Below are 6,800 nucleotides of genomic sequence, written 5' to 3' on the forward strand. Positions count from 1 at the left end.
AGTGGGGCTCACAGGCTAGAGGCATTTTTTTTTTGTTTTATAGAACTCTTTTTTTTTTTTTTTTTTTTTTTTTTTGGTTGTTCGAGACAGGGTTTCTCTGTGTAGCTTTGCGCCTTTCCTGGAACTCACTTGGTAGCCCAGGCTGGCCTCGAACCTCTGCCTCCCGAGTGCTGGGATTAAAGGCGTGCGCCACCACTGCCCGGCTATAGAACTCTTTTTTAAAATATTTATTTTTATTTTATTTGCATTGGTGTTTAGCGATCATGTATGTATAAGAGCTTTGGATTCCCTGGAACTAGAGTTACAGACAGTTGTGAGCTGCCGTGTGGGTGCTGGGAATTGAACGTGGGTCCTCTGGCAGAAAAGTCAGTGCTCTTAACCACTGAGCCATCTCTCCAGCCTCCTTTATAGAACTCTTAGGCACAGCAATTTAAACTTGAAGCATAACTTTAGCCCTCACAGAACTGAACATAAAGGAGTGAGTATGTGTTTGTGGGTTGTATGGTGAGGGAAATCTAACATTGTTTTAACACCCCCTCTCCCCACTGCAGAAACAAAATAAGAGGTCATTGCTTTGAGCTCAGTTGTTCCAAGTAGCTGAAAGGGAAACCATATGTCATTAAGACCTCTCTTGCAGCTAGAGTGGCCTGTGTCAATGATGTGGGTTCAAGGTTGCTACTGGTAGAAAGCTTATCGCTAAAGCTTCAGTGAATGCTTTAGGCTGTGTTAGCTAAAGAAAACATCTTCAACCTGAGTTAAGTAGAAGGACACCTTCTTTGGCTGTATCAGTCAAATCTTTTTGGGTGATTTATTTCCTGTCTTTGGAGGGCTGTTGACCTCTGCAATTGCTTCATGGTCCATACATTTCTGTGACATCATGCTCTGAGAAGGACTTTAATATTCTACTGTCCTATTCAGTTTTTTTGTGACTAGGTGAGGGGGCAGGCTCTGTTTCAATTTGTCCCCAGGGCCTGCAAGTTGCAGAAGTGGCCCTGCAATTCTTTGAGTGTTTCTTCATCTGCTACAAAAGGAGGAGATGACATCAGGAAGTGCAAGGAAACTTTACCAGCTGAGCTAATCTCAAGGTCATTCCAGACACTGGAATCAGGAATGTAACTCAACATTTTGGGTAGAGCATCCTGCATAAATCCCACTCAGGTCCCGGGGGCAAGGGTGATACTCTTCAGGTTCAGCTAGAGTTTTCCTGCCTGGCCCACAGTCATGACAAATCTCTCTCACCTGCCAGTCCCACAGCCCCTCAGACCCAACCAAGTAAACACAGAGACTTATATTGGTTACAAACTGTATGGCCGTGGCAGGCTTCTTGCTAACTGTTCTTACAGCTTAAATTAATCCATTTCCATTAATCTATACCTTGCCACATGGCTCGTGACTTACCGGCATCTTCACATGCTGTTTCTCATCATGGCAGCTGGCAGTGTCTCTCTGACTCAGCCTTCCACTTCCCAGCTTTATTCTCCTCCTTGTCCTGCCTACACTTCCTGCCTAGCCACTGGCCAATCAGTGATTTATTTATTGACCAATCAGCAACACACTTGACATACAGACCATCCCACAGCACTCCCCCCCCCTTTTTTTTTCAAAAAGGAAAACTTAACTTTAACAAAGTAAAATTACATATAATTTGGGAATTTGGGCGTAGCTTCTCTTACTACTTCCTGCTGGAGGGGGGCTCTGTATCTTATGGGGACACAAAGAAAATTTTAGGATCATGGAGTAGTCCATGAGGGAGAGAGAAAAAGAAAGAGAAACAGAGAGAGAGACAGAGAGACAGAGATCCCACTGTTAGGAATAGGCAAACAGGGAAACTTCATTCTTATCTGGAGTCTGTGTCACCTGTGAGAGGTAGACCTAAGCCACTTCCCTGAAGCTTATATTTTTTTTTAAGTTTACAAAAAGAGGTAAAAAGTTTTAGATATGTTAACATTACCACTTGTTTGAAGTCTGTACTGAAATCCACACTGTAGGAGAGACAGTAGATTCACGCCTTTGAGCCATAGTAAAAGCGTGGGAACCCAAAACTGGTTCTGGGCTAAAAGCCCTAGCACTCTTCCCAGAAGGCTGGACATGTAGATTGCACAGAGACGTTTTAAGCATGATTGAGAAGCACTTTCAAGTCCAGTCTTGGAAGACAACCAAAGGAAATTTAAAATCTTGAGCTTGTGACTGATAATAATAGTCAGTGCTTTACCAGCTTATCAGAACTCCATTGAATGAAAATTTGAACTTTAGAAGTTTTAATGTATAGGGAGGAAAAAGAAATATGAAACATTTTTTATTTTTCATATACTTTAAATCATTTTCTTAGATCTTTCCAAATTGCAACTTGTTTTAATGTACAGGGAGGAAAAAAGAAATATGAAACATTTTTTTATTTTTCATATACTTTAAATCATTTTCTTAGATCTTTCCAACTTGCATTTAAATGCCTTAAAGCACTTTCTTAGACCCTCAGAACTTACATTAACTTTCATATCCTCAGACCCTTCTACACCTTGTATTTATATACCTCAGAAGGCTTTCCTAGACCCTCAGAACTTATGTCAACTTTCATATCCTCAACCTTATACACCTTGTGTTTATATACCTCAGAAGATTTTCCTAGACCCTCGGAACTTACATCAAATTTAAGCTTCTTCCCATCCAGCCATTTACTGTGGGACTCAGGTGGTTGATTACTGACAGCAGTCATTGTGAAGCAAGTCCCTTTAAACAAAGGAAAAGTAAAAAGTTACTTTATCTCTCTTCAGAGTCTGGTAACAGGTAAGCTGGAGATCCAGTTGCTCTAGGAAAGTGAGGCCTGAGGCTGGATCTAATTGAACTAACAAGGCAGCTGCACCCTTGGGGAAGGAGTTGGTACGCTTGTTGCTGAAGAAGATACAGTTAGTCAATATCACCAGAGATACGAGAAGGATAAATTACAGCAGAATGTATAATCCAAATGGCCCATGTGTCAACCAAAATAACAGACTTGCCCACTACCTAGACAGTTGCTCTAGGCTCCAGTGGTCTCCACGGCTTTGTTGGGGGCAGTGGTCATAGGATTCTGACTGATACACAGGGCAACATTGGCCTTTGGCTGCCAGACCCAGCTCTGAGAGACTTTCCTGTGGAGAAGGTTCTTGGAAAAAACTGACCTTACTTTTACCGGGCAGGGCAGGGCAGGGCAGGGCAGGGCAATCAACACAAAAGTGTCCACAGTTCGGGCAGAGCCCTAGCAGCAGGCAAGGCTTAGGGCAGTTTTCCCCAGTGATTAGGGTTACCACAATTCAGGTAGAGTCATTGTGCTCCATCTGTCTCCTTTGGAAACCACAGGGTTCTTGGTTTGAGCTTGCATGTCTATTATGGGAAGCCTGTTTTAATTCAACATTTTAAATGTCATATTCAGCAATGAAGAGTTTGAGGACCATCGATCCACTAAGCATGCCTGATTTTAGGTTTAACCTTGAAAACACATCCACTTGTATGTTTTAATTATCTCTAACAGTTTAAGTTGGCAGTGTGGTGATGTATTGTGTCTCCCAATAAAATTTACCTGAGGATCAGAGGAAATAGCCAACCACTATAGTAAACAAAAGTCATGCAATGTTAGCACACACCTTTCATCCTATCACCTGGCAGGCAGGAGTCTGTTTGGATCTATGCGAGTTCAAGGCCACACTGGGAACAGAGCCAGGTGTGGTGGCACATGCCTTAAATTCTAACACTAGTTAACTATAGAGGTCTGGTTTGGAGGTCTGTACAGACAGACAGGAAGCGACAGAGTTGGACAAGAAGAGGAAGTGATGTAGCTGGGCTAAGACAGCCAATGAGAGAACAGAACAGAAAAGGCATGTAGACATGAGTATACAGGAAGACGCTCTTTGGAAGCTGCGGAGTTGGGGAGGTGAGGTTAGCTCGTGGTGTGTCCTAATCCTCCGATCTCTCTCAGCCTTTAACCCAAATTCCTGGCTCCGTGTTTTTTATTTAATAAGACCATTTAGAAATTCATCTACATGGCAGCTTTTATAATTCTAGGATTTTACAGCTTTATCCTTGTTAGGTTTAGCCTATAAAAAATAACAATTCTTCAACTGAAGCTCTTTTAGCATCAAAATAAAACTTTTAAACCATCCAAATAACTTTAACAAAGTGGAGCAAGGACAAAGAAACTCGACAAATATTACTGTGAACCTGAGTAGACCTTAGGAATTTATTATCAAATATACCTTATTTATCAAACATATGCTATTACCTATCTAAGCTTTTTTAGGAGCCTGGTGTTGAACAGTTATCAAAAACGTAAGTAGTTACGCATGCATCTTAAATCAGCTTTTGTTAACCGGAGTAGATAGACCTTTACTCTCTTGCCTTCTTGGAGCCTCCTGGGGACACCATTAAGCAGGATTCTGAGGTCTTCTCTGGGACTCATTGAAGAAGTGTCCCGGCTATTTATACTGTCAGCGGCAGACTGGAGAGAAAGACGCTGGTGGGATTTATGTGCCATCTCTGACCCACACAATCACCAAAGTTGTTTCTAATCTGAAATTCCAGTGTTATTGATGTGGTTAGGGTCAGAGCCTAACAGGCTAGATTTAGCCACCTGTCCTCAACATGCCAATTAAACAAACAAGTAATGGTGAAAATGGATAAAAGAGATTTCTTCAATGTGGCCACCTTGGGAAGAGAAACAAAGAGGTCCATTGACACCACTGTGTTCATCTCAGGGTCCTAATTAGAAATGAGTTTGGGGTCTGTGGTGGTTTGAAAGAAAATGGCCCCCAAAGGGAGGGACACTATTAGGAGGTGTGGCCTTGTTGGATTAGGCATAGCCTTCCTGGGCTTTGAGTTCTCCTATGCTCAAGCTACTCCCAGAGTTTCAGTCCAGCTTCCTGTTGCCTGCAATTGTAGGACTTTCAGCTACGGCTCCAGCACCATGTCTGCCTGCATGCCACCGTGTCCCACCATGATGCTAATGGACGAAACCTTAGAAACTGTAAGCCACCACCTCAATTAAATGTTTTCCTTTATAAGAGTTGCTGTGGTCATGGTGTCTCTTCACAGCAATAGCAACCCTAAGACAGGGTCACAAAGAAAGGGGCATCCACCCTGAGTGAAGTGTCTGGATAAGCAGGTTTACTCTGGATCAAGAGGGTATGCTTGGAAGATCAAACACCCAGAGACAGGAGGGGCACTTAGTTTTTATTCTAACTCAGGTAGTAACTGTGTAGGGAAAAGGGGCCACAGCTCCAAGGAGAAAAGGGTCACTGATCCAGGTCATCAGATTTCGGAATACCAAACTTGGTGTAAACAACAATTTTCCTGGGTGATGAATATTGAAACATTAGCATAAAAATATCATGAGATGGGAAAGGTAAAAAGATTTATATTCTGGGCCAGGTGTGGTGGCACACGCCTTTAATCCTGGCACTGGGCAGGCAGAGGCAGGTGGATCTCTGAGTTCAGGGTCAGCCTGGTCTATAGAGCATGTTCCAGGACAGCCAGAGCTACACAGAGAAACCCTGTCTTGAACCTCCCCCAATAAAGGGATTTGAATTCCTTGTTCTGAATACAAATTTTATAGTGTTTGATAGAAAAGTCTCTGGTTTGACATTTCTTACACTAATGAGATTTAGGAGTTGAGATCAGGCTGTGTCCTACCCTAAGTTATTCCAAGTTATGTAAAACACGGTTTTTGCCTTGCCCTAAGAGACACACACACACACACACACACACACACACACACACACACACACGCGCACGCACGCGTGTACACGCCCAATTATATCTTTTTATTTCTTTATTTATGAGTCACTGTGTGAGCGTCCTTGCTTCTCTGCATGCCTGTCTATGACTTGGAGGCAGAAGAGCGTGTTGGGTATCTTTTACCTCTGCCTGCCTACTCTATGGAGGCAGGATCTCTCCTTGAACCTGGGACTTGTGTTTTCCAGGGTACAATAGAAGTTGCCAAGCCCAGGGATCCTCCTGGAGAAATTCCATTTTAGAAGTAGCTTTGACTCAGTTTTGAAGATAAAGGATGGCTTTGGACCTGGTTGGACGTGTGAGCAGCACCATCTGTCCAGAACTACCCATGAAGCACAGACTGAGAAATGACTCAGTTCTGGGAACTGGAATCTACTCCAAACTCCAAATGCATCAAGAGGAATTACTGAAGTGAGTAGGAAAAGAGTGAACATTGACTTGAATGAGTTACCTACATCCAGGATGTAATTCACAAGCATAGTAAATGCTTTGGAACACTTAGCAGGTGAAGCATCATGCTTAGAGGCATGATTAATCCCAAAGATGGGAGGAGAAAGACCACTGACCCAAAGCATCATGGCCAAGTTAATTAAGTCAAGTATTTAATTAAAGCAAGCTTGTTAATATTCTGACCCACACCTGGCACCACCCTGTCGTAAAAGCCTTATTTTAAGGAAAAACTCCTCCCCTTCCTCTCTCTTCGACTTTTCCTCCTACGAGGTGTGCACTGTCTACCCCCTCTCTTTCTCTCTCTTTTCTCCATCTTTCTTTCCTATCTTTCTCTTCATCTCTCTATTATAATAAACCATTTCCAAGGCCGATGCAGCATCTGGGTCGTGAATGACTATCCTCTGCCCCCCCCCCCATGCCTGTATGATGTGGGTTGCCTGCCAGCCCGCTGCTGCGTTTGCACAGCATGCCAGCGTGTTTCCCTGAACACACGGGATACTGTTGGGGTCCCCCCCATATCATAACAAAGCTTTTTTATTCCTGTACATGGGCTGCCTCCCCTCAAGGTGGGGTTCGAGAGGTCAGCA

At 43.2% G+C, this 6,800-nt stretch overlaps 1 long non-coding RNA gene across 1 annotated transcript in view; it reads left to right on the top strand.

The window, feature by feature from the left end:
• LOC128108661 (uncharacterized) overlaps nt 1-6,584 on the top strand; it is a 10,318-nt gene extending 3,734 nt beyond the window's left edge. The window contains exon 2 of the long non-coding RNA XR_008217572.1: nt 5,952-6,584. This is a non-coding gene — a long non-coding RNA (uncharacterized LOC128108661). The remainder of the gene's footprint in view (nt 1-5,951) is intronic.
• Nucleotides 6,585-6,800: the final 216 nt, after the last annotated feature.

The sequence above is a fragment of the Peromyscus californicus genome, unplaced genomic scaffold (genome assembly GCF_007827085.1).
Source record: "Peromyscus californicus insignis strain IS unplaced genomic scaffold, ASM782708v3 Scaffold_13__1_contigs__length_99412109, whole genome shotgun sequence".
Classification (NCBI taxonomy): Eukaryota; Metazoa; Chordata; class Mammalia; order Rodentia; family Cricetidae; genus Peromyscus; species Peromyscus californicus.